The sequence below is a fragment of the Lithobates pipiens genome, unplaced genomic scaffold, assembly GCF_037356315.1.
Source record: "Lithobates pipiens isolate NorthernLeopardFrog02 unplaced genomic scaffold, aLitPip1_a1.2 Scaffold_66, whole genome shotgun sequence".
In the NCBI taxonomy this organism is placed as follows: Eukaryota; Metazoa; Chordata; class Amphibia; order Anura; family Ranidae; genus Lithobates; species Lithobates pipiens.
The window spans coordinates 122,645-141,224 of NW_027507888.1; the positions used below are offsets into that span (position 1 = coordinate 122,645).

Sequence of the window (18,580 nt, forward strand, 5' to 3'; positions counted from 1 at the left end):
AGTCCTGGGGCTCATGGTGGCCTCCTTTTTGAGGCAGTACCGTATGCCCAGTTTCACACCAGAGTCCTGCAGAAGGAGATTTTGTCAAAATGGGACATATTTCCGTTGTCCCTGGATCGGCAGATTCAGTTGAGCCAATTAGTCAAGGATTCCCTGCTCTGGTGGCTGAGGTCCCTGGCACTTCCATCGAAGTTGCTCCTACCTCTGAAATGGACACTGATCACAACGGACGCCAGCCTATCAGGCTGGGGTGGAGTAATGGGAGTTCAGTTGACCCATTGTCTCTGGTTGGTGGAGGAATCCAAGTTGCTGGGCAATCTGCTCGAACGGAGAGCGATCAAGCTATACCTCTCCACATGGTCGATAAGACTGCAAGGGCGTCTGATCAGGATCCAGTTAGACAACACCACGGCTGTGGCACACGTCAATCACCCAGGAGGAACAAGAAGCTCGGCCGCTGCACGGAAGGTCGCTCCCATACTTCGGTGGGCAGAGCGACATTTATCGGCCATTTACATCCCGGGAGTGGAACTGGCAGGTGGACTAAGTCGCCAGATGCTGGACCCAGGAGAATGGGCGTGGCATCCGTAGGTGTTCACGCTACTGTGCCTGCGGTGGTCCACACCCATTCTGGATGAAAACCTGTTGGAGTGTGCAAAAGACCTGAAACTGGGACGGAGATTTATCTTTCAACAAGACAATGATCCCAAACATACAGCAAAATCTACAAAGGAATGGTTCACAAATGTATCCAGGTGTTAGAATGGCCAAGTCAAAGTCCAGACCTGAATCCAATCGAGAATCTGTGGAAAGAGCTGAAAACTGCTGTTCACAAACGCTCTCCATCCAACCTCACTGAACTTGAGCTGTTTTGCAAGGAAGAATGGGCAAGAATTTCAGTCTCTCGATGTGCAAAACTGATAGACATACCCCAAGCGACTTGCAGCTGTAATCGCAGCAAAAGGTGGCTCTACAAAGTGTTAACGCAAGGGGGCCGAATAATTTTGCACGCCCCACTTTTCAGTTTTTTATTAGTTAAAGTTTAAAATATCCAATAGATTTCGTTCCACTTCACAATTGTGTCCCACTTGTTGGTGATTCTTCGCAAAAAATTTAAATGTTATATCTTTATGTTTGAAACCTGAAATGTGCCAAAAGGTTGAAAAGTTCAAGGGGACCGAATACTTTCGCAAGGCACTGTATTTCTCCAGCAAGGAGTTGACCAGAGATTGGCATTAAGCACCATCAAAGGACAAATTTCAGCATTGGCTGTCTTTTTTTTTCCCCAACAACCCCTGTCATAGCACTCCTTAATGAGTACCTTTGTCCAGGGGGTTCCAATGAGCAGAAGTTCCACTGTAGGGTGTAACCCCGCTTTAAGTATGCCTGTGATGTGGCCCTGGATACGGTCCCCCTGCTCTCTAGAGAATCGGTATCGACAGTGGTGCTATGGCGCCTGTTTTAGCTGAAATGCTGGTCTGTGGACCAGGCATCTAAAAAAGCTCTGGCGGATTTGCCCTTCCAAGGTGAGAGGCTTTTTGGAGCTTCGCTGGATGACCTATTAAAAATGTTACCGGTGGGAAGAGCACGTTGCTCCCACAGTCCAGGAAGGATAAGGAGCCATGCCATAGGCAAGGGCCCTCTCTTTCCGCTCGAACTGCTTTTTCGCCCGCCTAGGTCGGCAGGTAAGTGCTCCCACTCAGACAAGGGGCCTGCTGAATGACAAAGTATTCCTGGTTTTGCAAGCCAAACAAGTCTGTGAACAAACATGTTACCGCATGAAGGTTTGCTCCTGCCCAACTCTCGGGTGGGGAATCGCCTTCAGGAATTTGCAGCCCAATGGACCTCTCTACTGTCCGACCAGTGGGTTTGTGAGCTGGTTTCATCGGGATACAAGATGGCGTTTCTTTCTTGTCCACCAAACAGATTTTTGCCCTCCAATGTACCTCTACTTCCAGCTCACCGGAAGCCCTGTTCGGGGGCCGTACAGGACCTGCTACTGCGCGGTGTGATAGTACCTGTACCGACTCTGGAAAGGTTTCAGGAATTCTACTCAAATCTGTTTGTAGTCCTCAAAAAGAAAGGGGTATGTCCAATCCTGGACCTCAAGGCCCTCAACAGCTTTGTGAAATTGCAAAGGTTCAGGATGGTATAAGCACTCCATCAGGGGGACTTCCTGGCATCCCTGGATATCCAGGATACGTGCTTACCTGTACTCATATGCTTCAGGCATCAGATTTCTGCGATTTGCATTTGGAAGAGCACTATCAGTTTGTGGCTCTCCTTTTTTGGCCTTGCGTCAGCACCCAAAGTTCTTTCAAAGTGTTAGGCCCAATTCTGCTGCTGTTAAGGCAACGTGGAGTCACAATCGTGGGTTACCTAGACAACCTCCTGAGAGCAGCTTCCGCCTCAGACTTAAGGGAGGGTGTAGTGATCACCATGCAGACTCTCCGGGAGTTTAGTTGGGTGCTGAACCTAAAGATGTTGGCGTTGGTGCTGACTCAACACCTGGAGTGCCTGGGCTTGCTGTTGGAGTCCTCCAGAAGCAAGCGGTTTTTATCCCTTCAGACAAGCTGCAGACTGTTCAAACTGCAGTGAAGTTGATAAACTGCATATGGTCGTTGCTGCGCTTCTGCATGCGCTTTCTGGACCTCAAGGTAGCCACATTCGAGGTGGGACCGTATGCTCAATTTCACACGAGTCTTGCAGAAGGAGATTTTGTCAAAATGGAACAAATGATCCCTGGATTGTCAAATTGGGGTGAACCAGTTAGTCAGGGATTCCCTTCTCTGGTGGCTGAGATCTCTGGCCAGATTGTTCCTTCCTCTCAATTGGACAGTGATCACAACGGATGCCAGCCTGACCGGTTGGGGGGGGGGGGGAGTGCTGGGTGTACAGTCGGCCCAGGTCCTTTGGTCGCGGGAAGAATTCCATCTGCCAATCAATGTGCTAGAGCTTCGGGCAATCAGACTTTGCCTCTCCATATGGTCAATGAGGCTACAAGGGCAGGATCCAGTCAAACAATGCACGCAGTGGCGTACGTCAACCAAGGAGGAACAAGGAGCTCAGCTGCAGCATGTGAGGTTTCTCACATCCTCCAGTGGGCAGAGTGACATGTGCCGGCCATATATATCCCGGGTGTAGAAAACTGGCAGGCGGACTACCTAAGTCATCAGATGCTGGACCCAGGTGAATGGTCGTTGCATTTGGAGGTATTCAGGCTCCATTGCCTAAGGGGGGGGGGGGGGGACCAGATGTGGACTTCTCGGCTCAATCAGAAGGTGCAGAGGTTTGTGTCCAGCACAAGAGACCCCTGGGTGGACGCGTCAAGCACTCAAGCTTCTTCCACGTCTGCTGCGCAGAGTGGAGGCCGAGGGGATTCCAGCAATTCTGATTGTCCCAGATTGGCCTCTGCGTCCTTGGTACGCCGACCTAGTACAACTGGTGGCGTATGTTCCTTGGTGGCTACCGCTGTGAGAGGACCTTCTAGCGCAAGGTCCGATCCTTCATCCTGCTTTACCATCGCTGGTTTTAACGGCATGGCTGTTGAAAGCCAGGTGCTAAAGGACCGAGGTCTGTCAGACTCAGTCATTTCCACAGAAGTCGTCTTCCCTGAAGATTTACCATCGTACATGGAAGGTTCCACGTGTGAAGAGATGGTGTGACGTCCGCACTTATTCAGTTTCCAGTATCCTTGCAGCAAGGAGTGGATCAGAAACTTGCCTTAAGCAACATCGAGGGACAGATATCTGCCTTGGCTGCCCTTTTCCAACATCCCTTGGTGACTCACTCATTGGTGAGTATCTTTGTGCAAGGGGTTCAACACATAGTCCCTGCGGTTTGACCACTGCTACCTCCGTGGGATCTGAATCTGGTGCTATCAGAAACCGGCATTTGAGAACATTGGGGAGATTCCCTTGTTAACACTCAGAAGTTTTTCTAGTAGCTATTAGCTCTGCCAGGAGGGTTTCTGAATTGGTGGCATTGTCATGCAAGTCTCCCTACCTGGTCGTCCGCAGCCCTCTTTCCTTCCAAAGGTGGTTTCGGCATTCCATCTAAATGAGGTCCTTGCGTTGCCTTCCTTAAGTCCTAAGCTGACACACCCAAAACAGGTTGCCTTACATTCCCTGGATGTGGTCTGGGCTCTACGAGCGTATCTGTCTGCTTTAGCTCCCTTCCAGAAGTCAGACTGGTTGTCTCAGGGGCTGGTCCAAAAAAAAGCTCTGGCGGTCTCGTCAACCATTTCTCGGTGGATCAAACGGATTGGGGTTCATGCCTATGCCTTAAAGGGGCAGGTCCCCCTTTTCCTGTCACGGCTCATTCCACCAGAGCAATTGGGACCTCCTGGGCTTTCTGACATCATCAAGCGTCTGTCTCCCAGGTGTGTAAGGCGTCCGTTCACACTTTCACTAAATTCTACAAAGTAGACGTGGATCTCAAAAGCTTGCTTTGTCCAAGGTTTTGCAGGCGGCTGTGTAAGGTTGCAATTACACTTTAAGTTACTAGTTTGTTATGCATCTTTTGATGCATAAGTTTGCTACTGGTTTTGATGGTAGCTGTTTAAGATGGTGACTCCTCTGTTGAGGTGTTCCCTTTGTTGTGGGTGAAGTTATGTTTTGCTGTTTCCACCCCTTGTTTTTTGCTTGGGGACATCCCTAAGGTCAAGAATTAAAGGAGCTGTGTCCGTCAATCAACGAAAGAGAAAATGGGATTTTTGTACTCACCGTAAAAACCTTTTTCTCTGAAGTTCAGACAGACACAGCACCGACCCCTCCTATTTGTACTGCTTTTTGACGTACTGAGCCGCAGGAAGCAGGGTGAGGCAGTTGTAGCCACAGGGACCGCCCCCTGGGCGGTGCTGAGCAGTCTTGCTGTTTTTACACATGTTACATGTTCTAAGTCCTCTCCTGAAGTGGTTTGATAACCCAAAGGTCAAGAATTAAAGTTGTCAATGAACTTCAGAGAAAAGCATTTTACTGTGAGTACAGAAAGCCAATTTTTTTTTTCAGCTTTCAGTGCTGTCGCACTTTGACAATTGCGCGGCCATGCTACACTGTACCCAAACAAACTTTTCTTCACACAAATAGAACTTTCTTTTGGTGGTCTTCACAACCGGGTTTATTATGTACAATAAAAACCCCAAAAATTTTGGAAAGGTTTTTTTACTCTGTGTTCGTGTTTACATGGCTTAGATTAAGGCTGTGATTGGACGCAGCCAATCACATGGTTAAAGAGCCACAGCTCTTTACACAGATCGGAGTTGCGCCGTGACCTAGCAACATAACGTGGCTGTGCGAGAGTGGCTGTTCTGGGCCGCCGTCCTATGATGCTGTATAGAACAAGAGCTGCACCGCTGTCATTTGACAGTGGTTGGGTAGCAAGCAGTTAGAGATTTAAAAGAATAGCCTTTTTATAATACAAAAACAGCTGATAATCGCTACTATAAGGGGTTAATGTATACTTTGGAACACTGAAAGTAATATAAAAAATTACATACTCACTGGCCACTTTATTAAGTACACCTGTTCAATTGCTTAGCAACACAAATTGCTAATCGGCCAATCACATGGCAGCAACTTCATTTAAGCATCTAGATGTAGGGAAAATTACTTTCTGAAGCTCAAACAGAGCAGCGGAATGGGGAAGAAAGTGACTTTGAACATGGCATGGTTGTTGGTGCCAGATGAGCTGGTCTGAGTATTTCAAAAACTGGGATCTTCAAGCACAACCATCTTTAACCACTTGCTTACTGGGCACTTAAACCCCCCTCCAGACCAATTTTCAGTTTTCAGCGCTGATGCACTTTGAATGACAATTGCGCGGCCATATAACACTGTACCCAAATGAAATTTTTATCATTTTTTTTCCCCACAAATAGAGCTTTCTTTTGGTGGTATTTAATTACAGCTGGGAGTTTATTTTTTGCTAAACAAACAAAAAAAGATGCAAAAAAAAAATCCTGTTTAATAGTTATAAAATTTTGCAAACAGGCCATTTTTCTCCTTCATTGAAATGCCCTGATGAGGCGGCAGTGGTGGGCACAGATAAGATGGCACGGATGGGTGGCACGGATATGTGGCACTGAGGTGCAGCACTGTTGAGGCAGATTGTGGGCACTGATGGGTGGCACTGTGGGCACTGATGGGTGGCATAGGCAGGGGGCAGGTGGGCACTGATGAGCTGGCCGTGACTGAAGTCCCTCTCACGGCCGCCGGTGATCGGCTTTTTTTTTTTCCTCGTGCTGTCAGCGTGAGGACTAAAAATAGCCGATTTACCGGCTTTGTGTCACATGATCAGCTGTCATTGGCTGACAGCTGATCACGTGGTAAGGGGTCGGGATCGACCCCTTGCTCCGATCCGTGATCAGGCGAGTCTTATTGACTCGCTGATCAGAGCGCGCCGCGTGTGCCCCTCAGGGGGCGTGCAGGCTGCTCGTGCACGGGACGACGTCAATAGACATCGTCCCGGCAAAGCAGGTCCGCGCTGTAGCCGTCATTCGGCTATAGCGCGGATCGCTATTGGTTAGGGAATGGTCAGAAAGAGAATATCCAGTGAGCGGCAGTTGTGTGGATGGAAAGTAGTTTTGTCAGAAGAATGGGCAGGTTTGAGATGATAAAGGCAACAGTAACGCAAATTAACATTCTTTACAACCAAGGTATGCAGAATGCCATCTCCACTTACCACATTAAACCTTGAAGCAGATGTGCTACAGCAGCAGTAGACCACACAGAGTGCCACTCCTGTCAGCTAAGAGCAGGAAATATAGGCTACAATTCACACAGCCTCACAAAAGTTGCACAATAGATTGGAAAAATGTTGCCTGGTCTGAGTCTTTATTTCAGCTGCGACATTCAGATAGTAGGGTCAAGATTTGGCATAATCATATAAAACGACGTCTGATGAAACAAGCAAGGTGGAGATTGATGCGCAATCATGTCACTTCCGGTTTATTTATACCCGGTCTGTGGAACGCACGCTGTCCCAGACCTATGGACTACTTTGTTTTGATTTGCTCCTGGCAGGTCCTAAGTGCCCAATTTTAGATTTGATTACAAAAAATTCCCTTTTTGGATTTACACTGAGTGTTTGCTTTTCCTATTCGTTCATATGTGGATCTCCCACTATTTAATACGTCGTGAAGGAGGCTATTCCATTGGACATCAGGATCAAAGACAGATCTAAATACATGCGCTTTTTCCCCTGCAGGGGTGTAGCTATTTGAGTGTGGAACCAAAAGGGGAGCATGAGTGTTCACTATTTTTGATATAAGATGTGATCTATTCTATTCTATCCACAAGTCACATTGGAAAATCATTTATGGACATTTGCACCAGTTACATTGGAATGCCAAAGGGCAATATATTTGATTTTTGATATTTTTTATCCTGCCATACTTCACATTTTTAATTAGTGCAACATCTAATTATTGTGGTGTATATCTGGACTTTCGGTTAGCATTTTGCACTTATCAGTTTCAACAAATTCTAATGGCAATATTCGGATATTGCTCTACATCAAGTTAATATGGGTTTTACGTTATATATTAGCACCTGCACCACTTTGTCAGTTTGCACATTTATGAAGGATTATGCACTTTAGCACTTCATCGGGTTTATGATCTGACCGTGCACAGTCCTTTTTACTGTTAGCTGTTCTGGCTGTGCCATTTACCTCTTTACATACAATGCAAGCCTTGTATCAGTGGTTCAGGCTGGTAGTGTAATGGTGTGGGGGGTATTTTCTTTGTACACTTGGTATCAATTGAGCATTGTTTAACCACTTCAGCCTCTGAAGAATTTATCCCCTTCCTGACCAGAGAACTTTTTGCGATACGGCACTACGTCGCTTTAATTGCGAATTGCGTGGTTGTGCGACGTTGCACCCAAACAATGTTTTCCTCACAAATCGCTTTCTTTTGGTATTTGATCACCTCTGCAATTTTTTTTTTTTTTTTTTTTTTTACGCTATAAACAAAAAAGCGACTGTTTTAAAGGAAAAATAAAGCTAAGCAAATATTTTTTATTTTGCTATAATGTCCCCAAAAAATATAAAAACAAATTTCTTTCTCAGTTTAGGCAGATATGTATTGTACATATTTTTGGTAAAAAATATTGCAATAAGCGTATATTGATTGGTTTGCTCAAGTTATAGCGTTTTTTACAAAATAGATTTATGACTTTTTTTCTTTTTTTTTTTTTTTTTAATTGCGACTGCGACATTGTGGCGGACGCATCAGACACTTTTGACACTATTTTGGGACCAGTGAAATTTATACAGCATCCGTGATATAAAAATGCACTGATTACTGTGTAAATTACACTGGCAGGGAAGGGGTTGAACACTAGGGGGTGATCAAGGGGTTAAGTGTGTCCTAGGGAGTGATTCTAACTGTGGGGGGTGGGCTCACTAAACATGATGGAGCAGTAGCTCCCTGTCATATTGCTGGGCAGAACAGGGTAATGTCTTGTCTTGTTTACATTAGGCATCTCCCAGTTCTGCCGCTCTGTCACGATTGCAGGCCACCGGAGGACAGAGTATGCAGGGAACCCTCAGAGTACCCGGCGCCCACTAAGCCATGTCTTAAAAGGGACGTACAGGTACGCCCATTTGACCAGCCGTGCCATTGTGCCGACTTGGATCGTGCGCTGGTCGACAAGCAGTCAAATGCCACGGCCTACCTGAGTATTGTTGCGGACCATGTCCACCCCTTCAACTACAGTGTACCCATCTTCTGACGGCTACTTCCAGCAGTATAATGCACCATGTCACAGCTCAAATCCTCTCAAACTGGTTTCTTGAACATGACATTGAGTTTACTGTATTCCAATGGCCTCCAGTCACCAGATCTCAATCCAAAAGTGCACCTTTGGGATGTGGTGGCATGGAGGATTCGCATCATGGATCTGCAGCTGACAAGTCTGCAGCAACTGCATGATATGTCAATATGGACCACATTCTCTGAGGAATGTTTCCAACACCTTGAATTTATGCCATGAAGAATTAAGGCAGTTCTGAAGGCAAAAGGGGGTCCAACCCGGTACTAGCAAGGTGTACCTAATAGTGGCCGGTGAGTGTGTATGTACAGTGGGAAAAGAGAACAATTGGATCCCCTGCAGATTTTGTAAGTTTGCCAACTTAGAAATTAATGGTCTATAATTTTTATCATGGGTGTATTTTAAGTGTTAGAGACAGAATATCAACCAAAAATCCAGAAAACTCATAAAACAAATGCTATAAATTAAGCTGCAGTTCAGTGCGTAAAATAAGTATTTGATCCCAAAGCAAAACATGACTTGGTACTTGTAGACAAAACACTTTGAATTATAGTAAATGTACCGAAGAATTTTATTGGTACAAACACATTAAAATTGAGGGAAAAAAACCCTATTGTATACAAAATAATTTCAGATCTACAGCAGAAAATCGTAACATGTCCTCTAGTTTGACATATGCTGTTGGATTTACATATTTTCATATAATGAGTAAGTCAATTATTGACCTTGGCAAATGTGAAAAAATGTGGTGTGCATTTGTATTAGGCCTCCCTGAGAATACTTTGTAGAACTGCCTTTTCACTGCAATTACAGCTGAAAGTCTTTTTTGGGTATGTCTCTACCAGCTTTGCACAACTAGAGTGAAATTTTTGCCCATTTCTTAACTGCAAAATAGTCCAATCTCTGTCACATTCGATGGAGAGCATCTGAACAGCAGTTATTAGTCTTGCCACAGATTTGCAATTGGATTTAGGTCTAGGGCTTTGACTGGGACATTATATCATATAAATATGCTTTGATCTAAAACATTCAATTGTAGCTCTGACTGTATGTTTAGGGTCATTGTCCTGGAAGGGGAACCTCTGCCCCAGTTTTTTCCCCAACAGGTCTTTGGGTGGGAGAGCAACCTGCCTCTGTAGGTCTGTAGTTGCAGCCCCTCTGTTTACCTCAGTCAATGATCCAGGTTGCTACCTTTTGGAGATCTTAGGTCAGCGATGTTGAAACTTGGCACCCTAGATGTTTTGGAACTACATTTTCATTGATGATACACAGAAGAGTGCGTGAGCCCCATTGGAAATATATTTCCAAAACATTTGGGGTGCCAAGGTCCTTCATCACTGTCCTAGGTGATTGAGGCTGCTCATTCCGTTTGTTTTAAGCTGGTGTCAGGCCTGGCACACTTTGATGGTTTGTGAAAGCCCAACCCCCCCCCCCCCCCAGGACAAGGTGGTCTCGCACCCATTTCTACTCTGATCTGTGAATCTGGCCTTTTGACCTGAGCTCACTCACCTATTCATATCGTTGCTCTTGCATTTGGAAGCGTGCATCTTTACCTAGTCGTGCTCCCGTTTTGACTTGGCTTGCGCTCTCCCCGTTTGCTCACCAAGTAGCCGGCTCTGATCTTGGCATGGCTGAGACGGCAGGGGATTTCTGCGATAGGCTATCTGGCCAACTTCTTCCTGTAAGCATAGTCTTATTCTGCACACCCGGACAATGTGGCAATCGCCATGTGTTTTTTTCATGGCTTTAGCAAGGGAGTTTGACCTCAAGTGCTCCGCTCTGACCTCAACCAGTTATCTGAATTGACGGCGTCTTCTTTTTGACCCGGCACGGGCCAAGGCGTTCCCTTGCCGGTTAAGCGTCGCAACCGCTTTTAAAAAAAAATAAATCTTTCATTTTATTTTTTTTTGCTAGGATGCGGGTAGGCCCTTTAGCAATTCACTGGCACGTCAATTATGTTTTACGATGGCTGTCCGTGTGTGGTTTTGGTGATCTTTATGCTTTAGTTTGGTCATTAGGCTATCCGGAGACTTTTAAGTAGCACTATTATGTTTTACTTAATTAGTACTAAAATATAGACTGTATTTCTCTTACGTTCACTGTCTGACACAGCTCGTTATGCCACCTTCAGGAGAGGACTAGGCATAACATGTCATATAAAAACAACAACTTTCTAGTTCTGCCCAAGGGGGACGACCCCACAGCCTGCCTTGCAGCTTCAGTTTTTTGGGGGTTTTTTCTGCCTAGTGAAGGAGAAGGACCTAGTAACCCCGCAGGGCCATGGGCCCATGGATTTTTTCTTTGCAGAAGCTTTGCTTTTTGCTTAACATTAAAGATCCTGTGATCTGCTATCGGCTGGGTGACAGGCTGGATACTCTTATCCTTGTCTCTCCAGCCTGGCCAGCGAGCGTGTGCAGACCAGAGCCACGACATGCCTCAGCTCCAGAGGTGGCTGGTGAGCGCAAATGCTCCGGGGCACACATATGACCAGGCTACTCCTTTCTGCGTCTCAGTGGGACGGGCCAGCAGCCATCCCACACTGATTGGAGAGCGGGTCTGTGATGGAATGTCTCCCAGCTCTTCAGAACCGGGTAAGTACAGCTCTCCCTGCCTCAGTGGGGCTGAGCAGTTGGGCAATCCCTGGGAGGTGGATCTCTGTGTGTGTGTGCGCGCGCCATATACAGGGGCTCTCTGGGGGGCTCTCACCTGGGGGAGGGATTGCGCTTGCTGGCTGTGCCCTGGCTGTGTGTGGATCTCTCCTTGAGGTGTCTGGAGGCTGTGTCTGATCGCTGTAGTGCTGTTTCACCACCATTTATCTGCCTGTTTAGTTCGCTGTCCCTCGTGGTATACAGTGCTCGGCGGCCATCTTTGGTGAGGCAAGGAGCAGCAGGCTCTCTGACCATTTTCATGTGTTTTGGCGGCCGTTTTCCCTGTGATTATGTCCTTTTTATACTGGACGCTCGGCGGCCATTTGATTTTGGTCAGTTTCAGCGCCATTCAAAACGGCTCTGCACAGCGCTGTGCGGTCTCCTATGCATCTGGGAGTTGGCACAGGACACAGGCTCTACTAGCTGGACAGCCAGCGCAGAACCAGTCAGGGTGGGGAGTTCTGTGCGGAAGAGCCCATCAGCCAGCAGCAGTTAGGAGGGTGGGACCATCGCTTTCCTAAGTCCCCAACAGGTGGCAGACAGGGTAGGGCAGTGATGGCGAACCTTGGCACCCCAGATGTTTTGGAACTACATTTCCCATGATGCACCCCTACACTGCAGAGTGCCTGAGCATGGTGGGAAATGTATTTCCAAAACATCTGGGGTGCCAAGTTTTGCCATCGCTGGGGTTGGGTCAGCATGGCTTCAGAAACTGGTGTTTCTTCCCCCGAAATCCAGGCAATTGCAACCGGTTCACCTGCAGGCAGTGCCTCTGGATGCTTTGTCGGCGGTCCTCTATTTGTTGCCAAGATGGAGGCGGTGCGTGGGCGTAAAGGTTGTAAAAACCGGCCCCCGTCCTCTGGAGGGGAGCGCTGATGCAGACTCGGGCCCTGCTGAGGCCGGTGACCCCCCCCCCCTGCTCTGTCATTTCAGATGACGCTGACCAGGACCGAACTGACAGCGAAGATGAGTCCCCGTCCGGGTCCGTGCGCGAGAATCGCTTGTTTCGAGCACTTATCACAGCTGTGCGTGAAGAATCGGGAGGGAGCCAGAAGATCCCTTTGCTGATGTAGCGGGGTCCCTTTTGCCTTTTGGGTCCCGTAAGCCAGCCCGTTGACTTAAGCTGTTCCCGTATGTGACTTAAGTTCATTTACAAGGAACGGTGTCGACCGCAATTTGAGCTTTTCGGACCCCAAATACATGATGGTGCGTTATCCCCTTTCTCAAAAAGCTGTCGGCTCCTCTGGTCGTGGACCCCCCCCGGTACAAAGTAACCACCATCCCAGTAGAGGGGACTCCTGCCTTTAAGGACCCCATGGGCAGGAAGGCCGAGGCAGAGGCTCGTTCCTTGTTTACGGATGTGGGGTCAACTAGGCGACCGGTACTGGCATCCACACTCGTGTCTCAGACACTAACCGAGTGGGCAAAACTTTTGCGCCGCGAATTGGGAGAGCAACAGGCTTCTCCTGTCTAACTAGCAGACCAACTAGTGCGAGGCCCGAAGTACAATTTTGTGATGCAGCCCTGGATACCCTTCCTCTGTTATCCAGGCCTTCAGTATCAGCAGTGGTGCTGAGGCGCCCGATTTGCCTAAAATGCTGGCCTGCTCACCAGGCATCCAAAAAAGCCCTGACGGATCTTCCCTTCCTTGGCAACCGTCTCTTTGAAGCCTCATTGCATGACATTATTAAAAATGCCAGAGGTGGTAAGAGTACACTAGTCCCACAGGCCAGGAAGGCTAGGAAGGCTAAGGAGCCACGCCGTTGGCAAGGGCCCTCATTCTCCACTCACAAACGGCTTTTTCGTCCACCCAGGGCTTTGACCAAGCGTCCCCCGACAGGACGACCTTTAAAGGACCAAAGCGTGTGTGGAACCACGAGCCTGCGAGCAAAAGTGCTACCTCATGAAGGTTTTCTCCCGTCCGCAAGACGGGGGGGGGGGTGCCTTCGGGAGTTTGCAGCCCGGTTGGCCTCTCGGCTGTCCGACCAATGGGTCTGCGATCTGATTTCCTCAGGCTACAAGATAGAGTTCCTCTCTTGGCCGCAAAAGAGATTCTTCCCCTGAAGCATACCCGTACTCCCAGCTCGCCAGGAGGCCCTGAAGGGGGCGGTAAGGGACCTGCTTAGTCGTGGGGTGATATTACCCGTTCCAGGAATTGGCATGTTTCCAAGGGTTCTACTCGAACCTGCAAAATGGAAGGGGAACGTCCAATTTTGGACCTGAAAGCCCTCAATTACTTTGCAAAAGTACAGAGGTTCAGAACGGAATCGCTGAGAAATCGCTGCACTCCATCAAGGGTACTCCCTGGTGGCCTTGGACATCCAGAATGCATACCTGCACATACCCATATGCCTTCGGCATCAGAGATTTCTGCGATTTGCAGTCTAGGAAGCCCACTACCAGTTTGTGGCTCTGCCTTTTTGGTTTTGCCTCTGCCCTCCCCCAAGGTATTGTCTCTTGTTTTGCAACGCTGTGGGATCGCGATCGGGGGATACCTAGGCGATCTCCTTCCGAGAGCATCTTCTGCTTCAGAGTTAGGAGGAGGATGTGGCGATCACCATGCAGACCCTGCAGCAATTTTTTGTTGGCTGTTGAACCTAAAGAAGTTGGTGATTGTACCGACTCAGCGTTTGGAGTAGCTAGGCTTACTGCTGGACTCCATGGAAGCAAGAGCGTTTCTCCCTTCAGACAAGCTGCTGCAGACTCTCAGAGCTGCGGTAAAACTGTTGAGGAACCGCACAGGGGGTCGTCGCTACGCTTTGCATGCGAGTTCTGGGACTCATGGTGGCCTCCTTGAGGCATTACCCTATGCCCAGTTTCACACCAGAGTCCTGCTGAAGGAGATTTTAACAAAATGGGACAAATCTCCTTTATCCCTGGATGGGCAGATTCAGGTGAGCCAGCTGGTCAGGGATTCCCTGCTGAGGTCCCCGGCACTTTGGTCCGTGAAGTCGTTCCTACCTCTGAAATGGACAGTGATCACCACGGCCCCCAGCCCAACCGGCTGGGGTAGGGTAATGGGAGTTCAGTCGACTCAGGGCCTCTGGTCGGTGGGTGGTGCGATCCAAGTTGCCGATCAATCTGCTTGAGCCGAGAGCGATCAGGCTATGCCTCTCCACGTGGTCGATAAGACTTTGAGGGGCGTTTGATCAGGTTCCACTCTGACGTATGCCTGCCACTGCCGTGACATTCTGTCGCCAAGGAGGAACAAGAAGCTTGGCCGCTGCACGGGAGGACGCTTGCACTCACATCCTTCAGTGGGCAGAGCGACATGTACCTGCCCCCGTCTGCCGTTTACATCCCGGGAGCGGAGAACTGGCAGGCAGACTACCTAAGTCGCCAGATGCTGGACCCAGGAGAATGGGCATTCCCATTGCATCCGGAGGCGTTCTGGCTACTGTGCCCGCGACGGGGCACACCAGACGCGGCTCTTCTGGCCGCCCGTCTCAACGGGAAGGTGCCGAGGTTCGTGTCCAGGGCAACAGATCCTTGGGCAGACACGCTGGTGGTGCCATGGGGGATCAGTACCAGCTGATCTATGCACCAGCTGATCTATGCACCAGCTGATCTATGCACCAGCTGATCTATGCCTTTCCTCCGTTGAAACGGCCTCCACTCAGCGGAGCAGACGTGGTAACAGAGGGGATCCCAGTAATACCGATTGCCCCAGATCGGTCCCAGCGACCCTGGTACTCAGACCTGGTGGCGGACGCCCCGTGTCGACTGCCGTTACGAGAGGACCTTCTGTCTCGATTTCCGATTCTCCGTTCTGCTTTACCATCGCTGGTTTTAACGGCATGGCTATTGAGAGTTGGGTGTTGAGGAACTCTTTGGGACTCGGCGATTCCAACTATGCCGAGAGCACGGAAAGCTTTTTCTCGGTAGGTCATCGTACCTGGAAGGCCTACATCTCCATGTGTGAGAAGGGATGGCGTCCGCGCTCCCTTTTTTTTTTTTTTTTCCCCTATATCCAGGATTGATCCTGTTTCTACAGCAATGAGTAGTTCAGAAATTGGCTTTAAGCACCATATTTAAAGGACAAATATCAGCGTTCGCTGTCTTTTTTTTTTTTTTCCAGCGAGCACTTTTTGTTCAAGCTGTCCAAAATGTAGTTCCTCCGTGCGTGGGCCGTTACCCCCGTGGGATCTGAACCTGGCGTTATCGGTGCTTGAAAAAACCGCCATTTGAAAATATCAGAGATCCCTCTGTTGACTCTTTCCCAGAAAGTGGTCTTTCTAGCGGCCATTACTTTCGGCCAGGAGGGTTTTGTACCCGGCGGCCTGGTCTTGCAAGTCGCCCTATCTGGTGATCCACAAGGATAAGGTGATGTTGTGTCCAACAGTCTTTTCTGCCGAAGGTGGTTTCGGCAGAAAAGCATCAACGAAGACATTGTCTTACCATCTCTGTGTGCTAAGTCGACACATTCTAAGGAGGTGGCTCTTCATGCCCTGGACGTGGTTAAGGCTCTGAGGGTGTATTTGTCTGCTACACCTCCCTTTCAGAAGTCAGACTCCTTGTTTGTTTTTCGGTGGCTGTTTGAAAAAAAAAAAAAGCACGGCGGCCTCGTCGGCCACCATTTCCAGGGGGGGATCAGACAGATTGTAGTACAGGCCTATGCTTTGAAGAGGCAGGTGCCCCCCTTTCTGGTCACGGCTCACTCCACAAGGCAATCGGAACGACTTTGGCCTTCCGACATCAAGCGTCTGTGAACAGGCGACCAAGTCACCCCCTGAGCGACAGTTTCAAAATTCTACAAGGTCGACGTCGGTGCATGGGGCCGATGCCCATTTTGGCCGCAAAGTTTTGCAGGCGGCTGTACAATTGCACTTACGTTTTTTTTTCCTTGTTTTTTGGTAAAAACGCAGTACCTTTTTAAGTAATGCACTGTTGCATTTGTTACCGCAGTTCTGGTGCAGTTTGGTGGTAGTGCCTTAGTTGAGGAGCATCCTGCCTTTTTGGTGGGTAAAAAAAGTTTTGGTCACACTCACAATGTCGTTTTTTGTGGTTAAAGTTTTATACTAGTGGGTGTAGTTTTTATGCTGTTTTGCCACCCCTCATTTTGGCACTGCTTGGGGATGTCCCAGTGGTCTAAGAGCAGCTGTGTCAGGTGGTGAACTGCAGAGAAAAGGATTTTATGGTAAGTATAAAAATCATATCTTTTCTTAAAGATATATCACTGTATTTTCGTGCCTATAAAGTCCATAGGGTTCCAAAAAAGCAAATCAATGTTGTAATTCATTTTGTGATGTGGTACTGTTTCAACCATATTCCCATCCGCACGATCACCCTGTGAGTATGCAAATAGGACAGTGACTGGGTCCATCATTTAGCCATGCCTGCTCTAGGGGATGTTACTCCCAATAATTAATGTTCACAAATCGGTAAGGCATCTTTGAACTTGCATTCACCTGTTTACTCTCTATTTCTTTTGTAAGGAATCAACTTGATGGGATGTAATTACACAAACAACAGAGGGATCTGCATGTGAGAAAATGAGAAATAGAACAAACCGCAAGAGCATCCTATGAGCGTGGTTGAAGAATACCAAGCTGAATGTCACGGGACCCATGCCTCCATCCAAAAAAAAAAAACTAAAAAGGAAATAAACCTGCATTTTTTTTTTTTTTTAATAAAGGACACTGAAAGGCAAGAAGAGAGCACACCTGTTAATACAGAGTTTAATTGTATTTACATACTCTAGTTATGTGGGGAGGGAGAGGAGAGAAGAGAGACATGGTGGGCAGGGGGAGAAAGATGACTTTTTGCACCATCTATAACATGACGTTTCTTCCATCTTGATGTATTCTGAGCTTGTAGTGTTACTTGTAATATTTACTTCCCTCTGTGTAATTTTGATTCTAAAATTCATGTGGTGAGCTTCCTTAAGCACTGATCTGAAAAACAACAAAAATAAATAAATCTTAATTAAGTTATAAAAAAAAATCAATTGTTTTTATTTTATCTGTTTTAGAGATTGTAAGCTCTAATGAGCAGGCTACCCTCATGTCTCCTGTATTGAATTGTATTTCCAATGTACGGTTTACTCATAAGTTCCTAAAGCTCTTTGGTAATTGCCATGCTGGACACGCAGAACACTCTCTGTGCCACAACTGAGGTATGGGATCGCAGGTAAGTACCAGACCCTGGATGTCACGATCCCCCCTTAATTTCACACTTTCCCCTGCAACATCGCTGTCCTTGAACCTTCCTTCACATCATAGCCCCAACACTCCTGGCCCTCCTTTTCCTCACAGCCTCTTTATGCTCTGGCCCCCTTCACCCAACAAACACTCATCCTACTGTATGTGTATGACATTTATTTTCCATCAAATCACACATCTTTGATCCTCCATCAATGTGTATCTTGGCATGAACCGGTTTCTCCAATGAGATTGCCTGACCTGTAAAGCACACTTGCATTGTAAAGCTAGCTCATACACGTGATCCCATGATTTATTTTTTTCTAATTACTCGTATCTCTAGCTATAGATAGAGGTTGAGCAAAACCCATGTTTTTTTTTGCAATAGCGTTGATGCGTTCCTTCAAACGATCGCATAGCGAACACGTGCTCTGTTTTAAATGTAGTGACCATTGGAGTAAACATTGTTGCGGTATTTGAAGAAAAATAAACTTTTTTTTTTTTTAATGAGATTGCCTGACGTTTAAAGCCGCAACCTCATCCATGGGATCCCATGTTTTATTTTTATTTATAAGTACTTGTAAAAATATATATGTGCATCGCATCCCAGATTTTTTTAACCTCTTCGCGCCCGCCCTATAGCCGAATGACGGCCGTAGAGCAGGCGCTTTCATTCCGGGTGGCCATCCCTGGACGTCCTGTTTACTTCGGCAATGCGCGCCGCCGCGGGCGCGCATCGGAAGTTCTGTGTTTGCCGTGTCACCCGGGGACAGGCAAACACAGATCGCTGTAAACTGCCAATCACAGCGGCCGTTTACATCGCGATCGGCGTGTCCAATGGGAGATGATCTCATATGTAAACATATGAGATCTCTCAGCGCCGCTCTCCCTCCTCACACAGACAGAGTGTGAGAAGGGAGAGATGAATGGCTGCAGCGGCCGTCATTGTTAAAAAAAAAAAAAATTTAAAGTGCCATCCTGCCCCAGTGCCACCTGTTAGTGCTATCTGTCCCCAGTG

The 18,580-nt window shown here is 47.7% G+C and overlaps 1 long non-coding RNA gene across 1 annotated transcript in view; it reads left to right on the forward strand.

Moving 5' to 3' along the window:
* The window catches only part of LOC143958941 (uncharacterized), a 30,322-nt gene extending 12,957 nt beyond the window's left edge, over window positions 1–17,365 (forward strand). Inside the window, exon 2 of the long non-coding RNA XR_013270149.1 lies at window positions 16,858–17,365. This is a non-coding gene — a long non-coding RNA (uncharacterized LOC143958941). The remainder of the gene's footprint in view (window positions 1–16,857) is intronic.
* The last annotated feature ends 1,215 nt before the right edge of the window (window positions 17,366–18,580 follow it).